This window comes from Arachis ipaensis, chromosome B08 (assembly GCF_000816755.2).
Source record: "Arachis ipaensis cultivar K30076 chromosome B08, Araip1.1, whole genome shotgun sequence".
Taxonomy (NCBI): Eukaryota; Viridiplantae; Streptophyta; class Magnoliopsida; order Fabales; family Fabaceae; genus Arachis; species Arachis ipaensis.
In genome coordinates this window covers 92,797,298-92,814,515 of record NC_029792.2, presented here as the reverse complement: position 1 = coordinate 92,814,515, position 17,218 = coordinate 92,797,298, and positions in this window count along the sequence as shown.

Genomic DNA, 17,218 nt, shown 5'->3' with positions numbered 1-17,218 from the left:
GGAATAGAGGTGGATCAAGCTAAGGTAGAGGTAATTGAAAAATTACCACCACCTGCCAATGTTAAGGAAATCAGAAGCTTTCTGGGGTATGCAGGATTCTATAGGAGGTTTATAAAGGATTTTTCAAAAATTGCAAAACCTCTAAGCAATCTGCTAGCTGCTGACATGCCATTTGTGTTTGACACAGAGTGTCTACAGGCATTTGAAACTCTGAAAGCTAAGCTGGTCACAGCACCAGTTATTTCTGCACCAGACTGGACATTACCATTTGAACTAATGTGTGATGCCAGTGACCATGCCATTGGTGCAGTACTAGGACAGAGGCATAACAAGCTTCTGCATGTCATTTATTATGCTAGCCGCATTTTAAATGATGCCTAGAAAAATTACACAACCACAGAAAAAGAATTTCTTGCAGTGGTTTATGCCATTGACAAGTTTAGATCATACTTAGTAGGATCAAAAGTGATTGTGTATACTAACCATGCTGCTCTTAAATATCTACTCACAAAGCAGGATTCAAAACCCAGGCTCATAAGATGGGTGTTGCTTCTGCAAGAGTTTAATATAGAAATAAGAGACAGAAAATGGACAGAGAACCAAGTGGCTGATCATCTGTCCTGGATAGAGCCAGTAAAAGGGACGTCCTTCCCCTCTATTGAGATCTCTGAAACCTTTCCGGATGAGCAACTGTTTGCCATCCAGGAAACTCCATGGTTTGTAGACATTGAAAACTATAAAGCTGCAAGATTCATACCCAAGGAGTACAGCAAGCAACAAAAGAAAAAATTAATTACTGATGCAAAGTACTACCTGTGGGATGAACCATATCTCTTTAAGAGATGTACAGACGGAATAATCCGTAGGTGTGTTCCTAGAGAAGAAGCACAGAAGATCCTATGGCATTGTCATGGATCACAATATGGAGGACATTTCGGAGGTGAGCGAACAGCCACAAAAGTCTTCCAATGTGGCTTCTACTGGCCCACTCTCTATAAAGACTCCCGAGAGTTTGTGCGTAATTGTGACAGCTGCCAGAGAGCTGGTAATCTGCCTCACAGTTACGCCATGCCTCAGCAAAGAATCTTAGAGTTTGAGTTGTTTGACGTATGGGGTATTGACTTTATGGGACCTTTCCCACTATCATACTCAAACACTTATATTCTGGTGGCAGTCGACTATGTATCCCAATGGGTAGAGGCCATTGCCACACCCACTAATGATACTAAGACAGTGCTGAAGTTCCTCCAAAAACATATCTTCAACAGGTTTGGTGTCCCTAGAGCACTAATTAGTGATGGGGGCACTCACTTCTGCAACAAACAGCTTTACTCTGCTATGGTCCGGTATGGAATTAGTCACAAGGTGGAAACTCCGTATCATCCACAGACAAATGGGCAAGCTGAAGTCTCTAATAGAGAAATAAAAAGAATCCTGGAACGGACTGTAAGTACCCATAGAAAGGATTGGGCGAGAAGCTTGGATGATGCTCTGTGGGCTTACAGAACACCATTCAAGACTCCTATAGGGACCTCTCTATACCAGCTTGTGTATGGTAAGGCCTGTCATCTGCCCATGGAACTGGAGCATAAGGCATACTAGGCAATCAGATTCCTAAATTTTGATGCCAAATTAGCTGGAGAAAAAAGATTGCTCCAGCTGAATGAGCTAGAGGAATTCAGACTCACTGCTTTCGAAAATGCCAAGCTTTACAAAGAGAAAGATAAAAGGTGGCATGACAGAAAGCTGTCATCTAGAGTCTTTGAACCAGGACAGAAAGTTCTGTTGTTTAACTCTAGGCTCAGGCTATTCCCTGGGAAACTGAAATCCCGGTGGAGGGGACCATATGTGATTACAAGTGTGTCACCATATGGCTATGTGGAGATTCAAGACATTGATTCTGATAAGAAGTTCATTGTTAATGGACAAAGAATCAAGCATTATCTTGAAGGAAATATTGAGCAAGAGTGCTCAAGGCTGAGGCTAGATTAAAAGCTCAGCAAGGTCTAGCTAAAGACAATAAAGAAGCGCTTATTGGGAGGCAACCCAATTTTTCCTTATCTATGTTAATTTTCTGTTTTCCATTTTTATTTTATGTTTTCTTTAGGATGATGATCATGTGGAGTCACAGAAATCAAAGCAAAGTCAAAAACAGCATTAAAACAGCTCACCCTGGAGGAAGAGTTTACTGGTGTTTAAACGCCAGTAAGAAGCATCAGACTGGCGTTAACGCCAGAAACAAGCACCAAGTTGGCGTTCAACACCAAGAAAGGGGAAAAGCTAGCATTTAACGCCAGAAACAAGCACCAGTCTGGCGTTAAACGCCAGGATTGCACACTAAGGGCGTTTCGCATGCCTCAATGGAGCAGGGATGCTAAGTCCATGATCCCTTGATGACATGTCACCATGTCATATTTTTCTATGCTTTTTCATACAAGTAATTGATAATTAGTGCTTAAATATTGCATTCTTTTGTGCTCAAATGGTATATTTCCTTGATCTTTTGATTTTATAAATTTTGTAGGAAATAAGTGGAAAAAGAAGCAAAAGAGCACAAAATAAGCTAAAAAGAGGAAAAGAATAATTTTGGGGCACACTTTGAAGTAAGCACGTTTTGAAGCCTTAGGCCACGGTTTTAAAAGCGTGACCCATGACCATGAAGCCATGGCATGCATATATACCTTATGAATGCATGAATTAAAAACTAAAGCATGCATGGATGAAATGCATGAGCTTCACGATTAATTGGCATTACAAAGCCAATTAATGCATGCATAAAGCATTAAATCATTTATGCCAAAAAAGGAAATGCTACGGCATTACTAAAGGAACCAATGAAGGCATGCATGGAACTTAACTACTAATGCCAATAAATGAATGAATGAAATGCATGCATTATTAATTAAAGCCAATGGAAGAAAGCATGTCAATTACAAAAATGCTAATGCATTGGCTTTATTAATAAAAGTAAAGCATGCATTTAATTAATACTATCATTGGCATTAATAATGGATGAATGGCAAAGCCAATTGGCCAATACATTAACAAATAACCCTGGAGGAGGCCAATGTTTGCGCCCAAGTTTGCCGCAAACTTAAGCGCAAACATTGGTGCAACATATATACCCAGGGGACGCCCAAGTTTGCCTCAAACTTGGAGGCAAACGTTGTGCCAAAAATGTTCTTGAAGGGAGAACGTTTGAGTTCATGTTTGACCTCAAACGTGAACTCAAACGTGAGTGACAGATAAATCCCGTTCTGCATAATTTCAGAATTTAACGTTTGAGTTAAAGTTTGCCTCAAACTTTGACTCAAACTTAAAGGCTCCAAAGCCCAATTTGCAAACGGGTTTCTTCTCAAGACCAGGAACAATCAACAGAGGCCATCTTCAACCCAAATCCAAAGCAAGCAAAGCCCATTATCATCACTCAAAGGCACAAGAGATAGATAAAATAGGAATTTTATTTAATTGTAATTTGTCTTTAATTTCACTTTCATTTTCATTTTCATTTTGTAAAAAGCCTATATAAGGCATCATTTTCATTTTAGAAGGGAGGTTGGCTCTAATAGAGATCATTAGAGGCTGGCTTCACTAAGGAGCATTAGGATTTGAGAGCTCTCTCTTAGTTTTCATTTTTGTTTTGAATCTTGGGTTGAGAATTGAAGAAATTTTGTTTCGATCTCACCTTGAGAATTCTCTCTGTTTTCTTCTTCTGCAAACTTTCAAGTGAATTGTGATTTGAATCTGAATTTTCATTTACTGCTTCCATCTTTCTTTCTTCTGCAAATTATTTTTTTGTTGAATCAAGGAAGAGGTTGAGATCTAGACTTGTTTTCTAGTCTCTTTGATCCCCTGAGATCTTTAGCTTCATTTTGCAATTAAGCTGAGTTTCATCTCTGTTTCGCTTCTTCAAGTAATTTTACTTTTCTGTTTGAGATTTGCTACAATTTCCTTTTGCTGCAAGTTAAAATTCAATTTACTTTGAGTTTGCTCTTGATCTTTAGTTCCCATTGCTTTCTGTTCTCATTATTTTCAATTTACTTTCATGCAATTTAATTCTCCTTTTTCCTCTGCACTTTACATTTGATGCTTGCTGTGAGCTTGATTTACATTTCCTTCAACTTTACATTTACTGCAATTTTGTTTCTCTATTTACATTGCTCCCAATTTACTTTCCTACAATTTAAGCTTTTTGCAAGGGTTCTAAGCCTTGATCTATTGCTTCCTTTAATTTCCAGCACCCAACCCCCCTTTACATTTGATGCAATTTATATTTCTTGTCATTTAAGATTTTGCCAATTTACATTCCGTGCCCTTTACGTTTATTGTCATTTACTTTCTGCCATTTATATTTCAGTGCAAATTACTTTCTGTTGATCAACATCACACAATTCACTCAATGTTAGCTTGACTAAACTAATCACCCACTAAAGTTGCTTGATCCATCAATCCCTGTGGGATCGACCTCACTCTAAGTGAGTTTTACTACTTGATGCGACCCGGTATACTTGCCGGTGAGTTTAGGTGATTGAATTCGTTTTCCAAAATTACACCATCAAGTTTTTGGCGCCGTTTCCGGGGATTGATTTAGATCAACAATGATTAAGTGGGTGAGAAGTCTAGATCAAGCATTTTCTTTATTTTTGTTCTCTGTTCTAAATTGAAATCAAGGTGTTTAAGTTATTGCCTCACTCAGAAGTTCTTCTCTGAGACATGAACTTCAACTTTCATTGGTGTTGTGTTTTACAAAATTCAAATGGAGTTCAACTCATCTTGTGATCAAACAAATTTTCTGGGATATCACCCACCATCACAAATTTCTAATGGTGGTTGGGAATATCACCAAGAATTGAAAGAATATGAACATTTCCCAGAGCCACAAAGTGACTCACACTGTGAAGGCACGTACACAAATGATGGCTGGGAAGGGAAATGCAATGATCCACATTCTAATTATTCAAGGACATTATCACTTGATCGTGCTGCCAGAGCATAGTTGGAAAATTCTTCATCACTTGACTATGCCTCAACACAAAATCCATCCCAAGACTCACAACCAACACAAACTTCCACGAGCCAAAGACTCTCAATGCTTGAGTCCAGGTTCAACAGACTTGTGGAGAAACAACAACAATCCTGGAGAGAACAAGAAATCCTTTCTCAGGAGACGGATGAGCAATTAGAGGACATAGAGAAACGCTTAGAACTACTAAGCAAGGAAAATGAAGACCAATTGATGGATGTGAAGGATAAAGTGGACGAGCAAGATGAGGAGGCTACTGCGTCAAGTGAACTTTCAATGAAGAATGAGGTGGTTGAAAATGAAACTGCACTTGAGGTGACAAAGGAACATGAACATTCACAACCCTCACAAACTTCTCTTGAATCTGTGATCGAAAAATATGAAGAGGAGATGAAGAAATCTTGGGAAGAACAATCAAGCTATTTACAAAAGGAAGCTTGCTGAGGAAAGGCCAAGACAAGGGACACTTGCTAAATCTTCTCCTCTCTTAAGATCATTCCTCTTAACAAACTGGAAGAAGAGGAAGAAAGTGAAGAACAACATGTCAAGCTAATGACACTAAAAGAGCACTTGTTGGGAGGTAATCCAACCGTAGGTAACATTTTTTCTCTGCTTTATTTTCTTTCTGTGCTTTGTTTACATTCAATAAATTGGCATATGGTTACATTCTAAGTTTGGTGTTGCCCTGCAACAAACTGTTTTCCATCTTCATGGATGATTGCATCAATTTTACATGGAAGTGTCACACTAAGATTCTAAGTTTGGTGTGCCACTTAATTTTCTATGCAAGTCATCCAGTAGCACCACTTGTTTGTATAATCACAATGCCTCTGCAGTTTTATTTTTCTCTTTTGATTTAACACTTTTTCATGCTTTAGTTATTTTTCTATTTTTTTTTAATGCTTTTCTCTAGTTTGCTTATTAACTGTCTTTGTTAGTACATCACCAAGAGATCCTTATTCATGACAGATTCTTGGCTTGGTGATTGTACTTAACAAATAACAGTTTCATTTGCTTAGTCTTAGTTCAAATAAAATGAACATGTGATTGCATTCTAAGTTTGGTGTTGCTATGCAACAAAATTTGGTTCCAATATCTGCTAGATACTTGCATCAATTCCAAGTGAAAGTGTCACACTAAGTTTGGTGTGCCACTTATTCTTTATGCAAAGTATTATGCACACCTTCTTAAGTTTGCAATCACAATGTCTCTGTCTCTTGTGCCTTGATTGTTATCTTTAATTTTGCTTGCTTAAAACACATGTGCTACTAACATTTCATTGTATAAGACATTCATGATCCATCTTAGCCCCATAGCCAGTGTTCTAATTGTTGCTTGAGGATGAACAAGCATTCTGAATTTGGCAAGGGAAAGGGAAGAATGGGAGGAAAATGACAACAATAGAGAAGATGAATTATAAGGTTGTAAAGTTCCTTTTCCTCTCCTTTGTTTCCAGCACTTTAAATTGCATGATTGTCTTTATGTTCTCTGTACGCATGTGTGGTATGAATGAGCATTAGATTTTATTTAATTAAAGTTTTCATCTAGGACATTTTGTGAAATCTTTTGAAATCATGAAAACCTTGAAAAAGCAATTACAAATTAAAGCAAGAAAAGAAAAAGGGGAAGAATGAGAAAGCTGAAGGCTCTGAGTACCAATGACAATTGTCAAGTACTTGTGGTGTTTATGTATCAAGCCAAATGCTTGAAAACAAAACACTTAGAAGTCAAGGTTAGGCTCAAAGTGCAAAATCACTCCCTCAAAGCTCAAGACTATGAGCATCAACGATTAGAGAGTTAAGAAAAGAAACAAATGAGCTTAATGAAGTCCTCTAATTAAATGCTTGTGGTGCTTATGTATCAAGTGGTAATACTTGAAAACAAAGCATTTAGAAGTCGCAGCTTTGTTATCAACTCATGGGGCAAAGCACCCAAAAGGAGAAGCTAATAAGAAAATAAAAAACTTGTTTCAAAGAAAAATTATAAGAAAAAGATTTCATAAATTGAGCTAGATAGAAGCATCAATTATTTACATTTCTTCTGTGATTGTAGCATGCTTAGAAAACTAGCTTACCATGAACATTAACTTGCTATCCTTCTTACCTTGGATTGTCAATCTTTATTGCATGATTCTTTTCTTGCTTGGGGACAAGCAAGGTTTAAGTTTGGTGTTGTGATGACATGTGATAAACCCATATTTTATGATATATTTTGTGCTTAATCTGAGTGATTTATTCAATCCTTCACCCACTTATTCATATTAATTGCATGGTTTTACTTTCCCTTCCTTATTATATGATGTATGTGAAAAACATGTTTCCTATGCTTTAAAATTAATTATTTTAATTACCTTTATTTCCATTCGATGTCGTGATTAGTGTGTTGAGTAGTTTCAGATCTTCTAAGGCAGGAATGACTTAAAGGATGGAAAGGAAACATACAAAAATGGAAGAAAAGCATAAAGATGTGAATGTCCTATGAATCCATCACCTTTCTTAAATGAAAAATGTTTTCTGAAAAAGAAAAAGAAGTACATGTTTCGAATTTTAAAATAGTTTAATTATTTTGATGTGGTGGCAATACTTTTTGTTTTCTGAATGAATGCTTGAACAGTGCATATGTCTTTTGAATTTGTTGTTTATGAATGTTAAAATTGCTGGCTCTTGAAAGAATGATGAAAAAGGAGAAATATTATTTGATAATCTGAAAAATCATAAAAATGATGTTTGAAGCAAGAAAAAGCAGTGAAGAACAAAGCTTGCAGAAAAAAATGCGAAAAAAAAGAGAGCAAGAAAAAGAAAAAGCAAGCAGAAAAAGCCAAAAACTCTTTAAACCAAAAGGCAAGAGCAAAAAGCCAATAGCCCTTCAAACCAAAAGGCAAGGGGTAATAAAAAGGATCCAAGGCTTTGAGCATTAGTGGATAGGAGGGCCTAAAGGAATAAAATCCTGGCCTAAGCGGCTAAACCAAGCTGTCCCTAACCATGTGCTTGTGGCGTGAAGGTGTCAAGTGAAAACTTGAGACTGAGCGGTTAAAGTCGAGGTCCAAAGCAAAAAAGAGTGTGCTTAAGAGCCCTGGACACCTCTCACTGGGGACTTTAGCAAAGCTGAGTCACAATCTGAAAAGGTTCACCCAGTCATGTGTCTGTGGCATTTATGTATCCGGTGGTAATACTGGAAAACAGAGTGCTTAGGGCCACGGCCAAGACTCATAAAGTAGCTATGTTCAAGAATCAACATACTGAACTAGGAGAATCAATAACACTATCTGAATTCTGAGTTCCTATAGATGCCAATCATTCTGAACTTCAAAGGATAAAGTGAGATGCCAAAACTGTTCAGAAGTAAAAAGCTAATAGCCCCGCTCATCTAATTAAGACTGATCTTCATAGATGTTTTTGGAATTTATTGTATATTCTCTTCTTTTTATCCTACTTTGTTTTTAGTTGCTTGGGCACAAGCAACAGTTTAAGTTTGGTGTTGTGATAAAATTCACATGGATATAGTAAATCTTGCTTGGGCTGCTTTAATGGTAGTTTTCACATTTTCCCTTTCTCTCGTAGTATGGGGAAGAAATGGACTTTAAAGGTACGACTAATTGGGGTGGGGGATCCAGCTGTATCAATTGTTTTCTAGCTGGATTATTATTTCGGCTTGGGACGCATTTTATTTGGCAGTTTTCTGGATGTTAAATACGATTGGCTGGGTTACTTTTTACTGGCATTGGAAACAAGCGGATATTTTATACGCTTTTTAGGGTCAATTTCATGTAGTTTTTAGTATGCTTTAGTTAGTTTTTAGTATATTTTTATTAGTTTCTAGGCAAAATTCATATTTCTGGACTTTACTATGAGTTTGTGTGTTTTTCTGTAATTTTAGGTATTTTCTGATTGAAATTGAGGGAGCTGAGCAAAAATCTTATTCAGGCTGAAAAAGGACTGCTGATGCTATTGGATTCTGACCTCCTTGCACTCGGAATGGATTTTTTGGAGCTACAGAAGTCCAATTGGTGCGCTCTCAATTGCGTTGGAAAGTAGACATTCAGGGCTTTCTAGCAATATATAATAGTCCATACTTTGTTTAAGGATAGATGACGTAAACTGGCGTTCAACGCCAGTTCCATGTTGCATTCTGGCGTTAAACGCCAGAAACAGGTTACAAGTTGGAGTTAAACGCCAAAAACAGGTTACAACCTGGCGTTTAACTCTAGAAACAGCCTAGGCACGTGTAAAGCTCAAGTCTCAGCCCCAGCACACACCAAGTGGGCCCCAGAGGTGGATTTCTGCACTATCTATCTTAGTTTACTCATTTTCTGTAAACCTAGGTTGCTAGTTAAGTATTTAAACAAATTTTAGAGATTTATTTTGTACCTCATGAAATTTTAGATCTGAACTTTGTACTCTTTGACGGCATGAGTCTCTAAACTCCATTGTTGGGGTGAGGAGCTCTGCTGTGTCTCGATGAATTAATGCAATTATTTCTGTTTTCTATTCAAACACGCTTGTTTCTATCTAAGAAGTTCATTCGCACTTCAATATGATGGATGTGATGATCCGTGACATTCATCACCATTCTCAACCTATGAATGCATGACTGACAACCACCTCCGCTCTACCTTCGATTGAATGAGTATCTCTTAGATTCCTTAATCAGAATCTTCGTGGTATAAGCTAGAATCCATTGGCAGCATTCTTGAGAATCCGAAAAGTCTAAACCTTGTCTGTGGTATTCCGAGTAGGATTTGATGAGCTTCAAATTCACAAGGGTTGGGCGTAGTGACAGACGCAAAAGGACCTACCGACTAGTTCAGCACCTTATCGAGCGCATGGATCATTGCGAATGTCGCCACGAGCGACGCTTTGAGCGCTTGACTCAGATGCTAGCATCGCTGGGCACGGTCATACCCTCTGATTCCGACACTGCTGACCAATCTGAGGCAAAGGAAGATCAGCAGGAGGAGGCTAGGCAGGCAGAGGCATCTACTCAGGTTCAGGCTTCCACAGAGCCACAGCCACAGCCAGAGCTGCAGCCAAATGTAGATGTTGACCCTCTCACTTAGGCTCACTTGTAGCATCAAGGACGATGCTTACTTCTAAGTGTGGAGAGGTCGCCGTCATCGGCAGGATATTCATATTGGGTGACCATTTCGGACTTCTGTTTAGCTTGCTTTATTTTGTTTTAGTTTAGTTCTTGCACTTTCGTTTATTGCACTTTGGATTATTGTATATATTAGTATTTTGAGCACCTATATATATATATAGTATCTTAGTTTATCAGTTTAGTTGTGATTGAAAAAAAATATGGATCATTGACCTTAGTTCACCCTTTTTACATACGAGATTTGGTTTGATTGAAAAGGGGATTAAACTAAGGATTTTTACCTTTTTCAATCACAACATTGCAATTAGGTAATAAACTTTGTTAAAGTAATGAAATTTTCTAAGAAATTACTTATAGGGCAACACCCCCCCTCCCCAATTGATTTGAAAAAAAAAATTTCATTAAACTTGCTTGAATTACATCTTGTGGAACATGTTTTGAGCTAAGAACACAAGCATATGAGATTTGAGCCTAATGGTGTGGTTACATCATATAACCACTTTATTCCCTTCTTGTGTGTGATCATTCTCTTTCTATGATTGTAATCTTTGATTTGTTTGATTCTATATGTCCATTATTTTGTGTATACATGATAAACCCCATTTTTAGGGTTTATCTTGTACTTAATTTAGTGGATTTTATCCACTAAACTCATACTTATTCATATAATTCGCATGTTTTACATTTTTCTTCCTAATTTTGTGCTATGATTGAAAACATGCTTCGTTGGCCTTAAATTTGCTAATTTTAATCCTCTCTTATTACCATTCGATGTCGTGATATGTTTGTTAAGTGTTTTCAGGGTTTATAGGACAGGAATGACTTAGAGGATGGAAAGAAAACATGAAAAAGTGGAAGGAATACAAGAAATTGAAGGAATTGCTAAGCTGTCACACCTGACCTCTTCGTACTAAATTGATCATAACTTGAGTTACAGAGATCCGAATGAGGCGGTTCTAGTTGCGTTGGAAAGCTAACATCCAGGGCTTCAAAATGATATGCAATTTGCCATAGTCGCCATGCAGTTAGATGACGCGTACGCGTGAATGACACGTACGCGTGACCTTGCGAAAGTTCAGCGATGCGTAAGCGTGGGCGACGCGTATGCGTGATAGAGCTACGTGCTGCACGTATCAAAAAATGCTGGGGGCGATTTCTGGGCTGTTTTTGGCCCAGTTTCAAACCCAAAAATATTGATTAGAGGTTGTAGAGTGGAGCTGGATGGAAAAAAATCATTCATTCAACAATTCATTCACATAATTTTAGGTTTAGATGTAGTTTTCTAGAGAGAGAGGCTCTCTCTCTTTCTCTAGGTTTTAGAGTTTTTACTTCTATTCTTCTCAATTTCAGATTTCTACTTTACTTTAGTTTAGTTTCTCTTCTACTTTTATTTGTTCTAGCATTCTAGTTTATTTATTTCTCTTATTGATTACTTTATGTTGCCAATTTAGTTTATGAATTCTCATGTTAGATTTGATTCCCCTTTTAATGAAATTTGAGGTATTTCATGTTTATTGCTCCTTCTGTTATTTGTTATCATTGATTTTGCAATTGTTGGTTTTAGATTTTACATTCTCTTGTTGCTTTTCTGTGCTTTTATTTTGTGCCTTCTAAGTGTTTGATAAAATGCTTGGTTGGATTTTAAATTAGCTTTTTATGATCTTAGCTTAGATTGAGTAATTAGAGACTCTTAAATTGTAAAAGTCTCTTGGTTTGAGCTTCACTGACTCTAGTCTTTGATTAGGACTTGTGAACTCAAGTTGATTTCCTCACTTGACTTACCTTCAATTGTTAGAGGTTAATTAAGTGATAGCAAAAGGCAATTACCATCACAAGTGACTATGATAATGGGGATAGAAATTCCAATTATCAATCCTTGCTAGGACATTTTTTTCTTAATTGTTATTTTATTTCCTTGTTATTTTACTTTCTTGTTCCTCATTTCAAAACCCAAAAAGATACAATCTTATAACCAATTATAAGTACACTTCCCTGCAATTCCTTGAGAGACGACTCGAGGTTTAATACTTCGGTTATTTTTAGTGGGTTTGCTTAAGTGACAAACAAATTAAATTTGATTGAGGTTTAATTGTCGTTTTAGATCTATACTTGCAACGCGATTATTTTTGTGAAATTCTTTACTGACGATTTTTCCCCCATCAATACATGCATTTATATGATTGAGGCCATTGTTCATTGAGCTCACTTACCCAAATAGCCTACCTTATATCTTCCATTGTTAGCCAATTTTGAACCTATGCTTAACCCATTTGTTCTTAATTTTAGCACGTTACAAGCCTTAAGTGAAAAACAATAAATGTCCCTTATTTGTATCTTTGATTAGCTTAGGCTAGGAGAGTGTTTATCATTCAAGTTTGGGGAGAGTTGGGAACATTGATTAGAATAAAAGTGTGTTTTTATATTTTTGTTCAAAATTTTGAAAATTGGGTACATGCTCATGCATTAAATAGGTAAAACCATGTGCATTGATATGTTTGTATATATTTTAAACAAAATATATAAAAAGAAAAAGAAAAACAATAAAAAGGGGACAAAATGTCCCAAAGTAAAATTTAATAAAAATCAATGCATATGGGATGTGAATTAAAAGAAAATGCATGAGTGTGTGAAAAGGTGAAGAATGGGTAGTTAGATTAGCTTTGAAATTGTATAGGCTGTTATATAGGTTAGGAGGGAAGTTTAAGTTAATCAAAGATTCAAATCTCAAGGTCACTTAACCATATGCATCTTACCTTGACCCTAACCCCATTACAACTTTATAAAAAGACCTCATGATATTTGTATGCATGCATGAAATAATTGTTGATTGTTAGATGAAAAACAAATCTTGGAAAGCATGATTAGAGGCGAATTGAGTGAATCAACCCCATACACTTGAGTGATTAGAGCGGATACATATCCGGTGAGGGTTCGATTGCTAAATTACATGTTTTCACCATGATCATTTTTTCTTGCAAGTTTGTAAAATCTTTCAATAACTCAATTCAATTGTGGGTTTGATTTGATTTTGATTGCTTTGGCCCTTATGCTTACATATGTTTTCTTGAAAGCTGATTTATTTTGATCAAGTACTTGCATCCATTTAGATAGTTGCATTTAGTTTATTTGTATTGAATAAATGATAATATCATTTGTCTCTTTCTTGGTTTAGCATGAGGACATGCTTGGTTTAAGTGCGGGGAGGTTTGATAAACCCCAATTTTGTAGTTTATCTTGTGCTTTATTTGGGGTATTTTATCACGTTTTCCCATATTTATTCAATAAAATAACATGGTTTTATAATTCTCCTTAAATTTGTGCTTAAGTGAGAAAATATACTTTTTAGGCCTTAAATTTACCAATTTTAATTCACTTTAATTCCATTCGATGCCTTGATATGTTTGTTGAGTAATTTCAGGTTGAAAAGGCTAGGAATGGATCAAAGGAGTGAAGAGAAAAGCATGCAAAGTGGAGAATTAAATGGAATTCAAGGATTTGGAGTGCATCAATCGACGCGCACGCGTGCCAGATGCACACGCGTGGATATGGAGTCACATGGCGATGCGTACGCGTGACATGACACGTACGCGTGGAACGTAAAATGCCAAGCGACCCGTACGCGTAACCCATGCGTACGAGTCGATGCTCGCACGTGACATCATTTAAGTGAAAACGCTGTGGGTGATTTCTGAGCTTCTCATGCCCAAATCCAATTGATTCCAGGGACTATTTCATGCAGAATTGAAGATTGGACAAAGGGGGAGTACTTAGAATAGTTATGATGAGCCTTTAGTTAGTTTTCTAGAGAGAGAAGCTCCCTCTTCTCTCTAGAATTAGGTTAAATTTAGGTTAAATTCTCTTATATCTAGGGTTAATTTCTTGCTTTCATCTTGTTTCCTTTAAAATTTCTTATTCTATTGTCTTGATTTCCCTATGTTTTCTTGTTAATTTCTCATTTTGGTTACTCTCTATGTTGTGAACACTCTTGTCAATTTCAATTTCCTTTAATGCAATTTGAGGTATTTCATGTTAATTTTGCTTTCCTTAGTTGTTGTTGTTGATTCCTTGTATTGGGTAGTTGTAGATTTTACTATTTCTTGCAATTTATAATGCTTTCCTTTTATGCCTTCCAAGTGTTTGACAAAATGCTTGGTAGGATGTTAGAGTAGCTTTTTGAGCATTCTTGGCTTGGAAAGAGAAATTGGGCAATCTTGAGTCATTAATATCCAATTTAGATTGGTGATCTAGAGTTGTTAGTTAATATTATTTCCATTGACTCTCATCTCTTGCTAATTCAATTAGTAAGTTGATTAGGACTTTTAGATTGAGATTAGCTAGTCTTATTTGACTTTCTCCCTATGTGAAGATAACATCATACCTTCTTCCATTGTTAGAGATGACGAAATAAGATAAATTCTTATTAATTATTGTTATGATTAGTGACTAGGATAGAAAGCCTATATTTTCAATCCTTGCCATGAATGTCTCTCTTTATTGATTGCTTTCTTTCATTGCTTGCTTGGTTTATTTTCTTGCTCCTTTTACCAAATCAAACCCCTTTTGTGATACCATAACCAATGATATGCATACCTCACTGCAACTCCTTGAGAAGACGACCCGAGGTTTAAATACTTCGGTTATATTTTTATTGGGGTTTGTACTTGTGACAACCAAAATTAGATTTGATTGAGAGTTATTAGTTGGTTTGAAACTATGCTTACAACAAATTTCCTTTTCTATTAAGAGAAATTCTAGACCGACAATAAATTTTCTATCACACTCTAACAGGAAAATCCATGGAGATGGTGGACACTATGACAAGGAGAAAGATTAACATTATGTGCCTACAAAAAAGAAAATAGGTTGGTGCGAAGGCTAAGGAGTTGGATACTTCCGAATTCAAACTTTGGTATACAGAAAAAGTGAAGAATAGGAATGGGGTTGGTATTATTGTGGATAAGCAGTGGAAGAAGGACGTAGTGAATGTCAAAAGGGTGGGATATCGGATCATCTCTATCAAACTTGTGGTGGAGGGAGGTGCTTTTCATGTGATTAGCGCCTATGCACCGCAAGTGGGTTCGAACAAAAAGCACAAGATAAGGTTTTGGGAGGATCTAGAAACTTTGGTCTAAGACATACCTTCGGGAGATAAGATTTTCTTAGGAGGAGATTTAAATAGCCATGTTGGAAGAGAAGTGACTGGGTATGGAAGTATTCACGAAGGCCATGGTTTCGGGGTGATCAATGCCGAGGGTGAAACTATTTTGGACTTTTCCTCAACCTTTGACCTCATCGCAAATACATGTTTTAATAAGAGAGACGAACATCTTATAACCTATAAGAGTGGCATGACAAGCTCTCAAATCGATTTCTTCTTGTTGAGGAGAGTCGACCAAAAATTTTGCATTAATTGTAAAATTATCCCGGGAGAGAATTTAACAACACAACATAAGATGTTTGTCATGGATTTTCGCATTGAGAAAAAGTTAAGAAAAAGACATCATACGAAGAACCCAAGGACGAGGTGGTGGCAGATGAAAGGTGAGGAACAAAGAAGCTTTCTAAGACAGGTAGGAGAAGAGGCAAAGTGGGACGGGATTGGAAGCACGAAAGAGATGTGGAGGGAGATGGCAGAAGTTATTAGAAGAACAGCAAAAGAAAGTTTTGGTGAATCTAAAGGGATATGACCAAGAGACAAGGAGTCCTAGTGGTAGAATACGAGTGTACAAGAAAAGATAAAGATAAAAAGGGAGTGCTTTAAAGAGTGGTCTTTATGCCGCAATGAAATAATTGGAAAAAATATAAGGCGGCTAAGAAAGAGACAAAAGTGGCTGTAAGTGAAGCAAGAACAAGAACATATGAGGGTCTCTACCAATCTTTGGACACGAAAGAAGGAGAAAAAGGTATATATAGGATCGCAAAGAGCCGTGAAAGAAGAACAAGATATTTGGATCAGGTTAAGTGCATAAGGACAAGGATGGAGAGGTGCTAGCTCAAGAGGAGAAGATTAATGAAAGGTGGAAGAGCTACTTCCATGAGTTATTTAATGAAGGACATAAGACTCTTGTGAGCCTTGGTCGATTATGCACAAGGGAAGAAGATCAAAACTTTGACTACTATCGACGGATTCGAGACTTTGAGGTAAAAGAGGCTCTAAAATAGATGAAAAATGGCAGGACAGCAGGACCTAATAATATCCCGATTGAGGTTTGGAAGGGCCTTGGAGAAAAATGCATCAATTGGTTAACCAAGCTTTTTAATGAGATTTTAAGGTCAAAGAAGATGCCTGTTGAGTGGAGAAAGAGCACCTTGGTACCTATCTACAAGAATAAGGGAGATATACAAAGTTGCGGAAACTATAGAGGAATCAAGCTCATGAGCCATACCATGAAGGTATGGGAAAGGGTGATAGAACGGAGGTTGAGAAAAGAGACACAAGTAATAGAGAACCAATTTGGATTTATGCCAGGAAAATCCACCACCAAAGCGATATACCTGTTAAGAAGGATGATGGAGAGGTATCGTAGTAATAAAAGGGATCTACATATGGTGTTTATTGATTTGGAAAAAGCATACGATAAGGTGTCAAGGGATGTCTTATGGAAGGTTTTAGAAAAGAAGAGAGTAAGGATCGCATATATTCGTGTAACTAAAGACATGTATGATGGGGCTACAACTAGTGTGAAGACTCAAAGTGGTGTGACAGAGAAATTTTCTATTGGTATAGGATTACACCAGGGATCATCCTTAAGTCCATACCTTTTCACATTAGTCTTGGAAGTACTCACAGAGCACATCCAAAAGCCTGTGCCATGGTGCATGCTTTTTGCTGATGATATCGTACTTATGGAAGAGTCAAGGAAAGACCTAAATAAAAAATTAGACTTATGGAGGGAAGCTCTAGAAGTGTATGGTCTGCGCATAAGCCGTAGTAAGACAGAATATATGGAATGTAAGTTCGGTCTGAGAAGAAAAAACCCTAATATAGGTGAAGATTGGAGAAAACATCCTACGAAAAGTTAAAAATTTTAAGTATCTTGGGTGCATCATACAGGATAATGGAGAGATTGAACGGGATGTAAATCATAGGATCCAAGC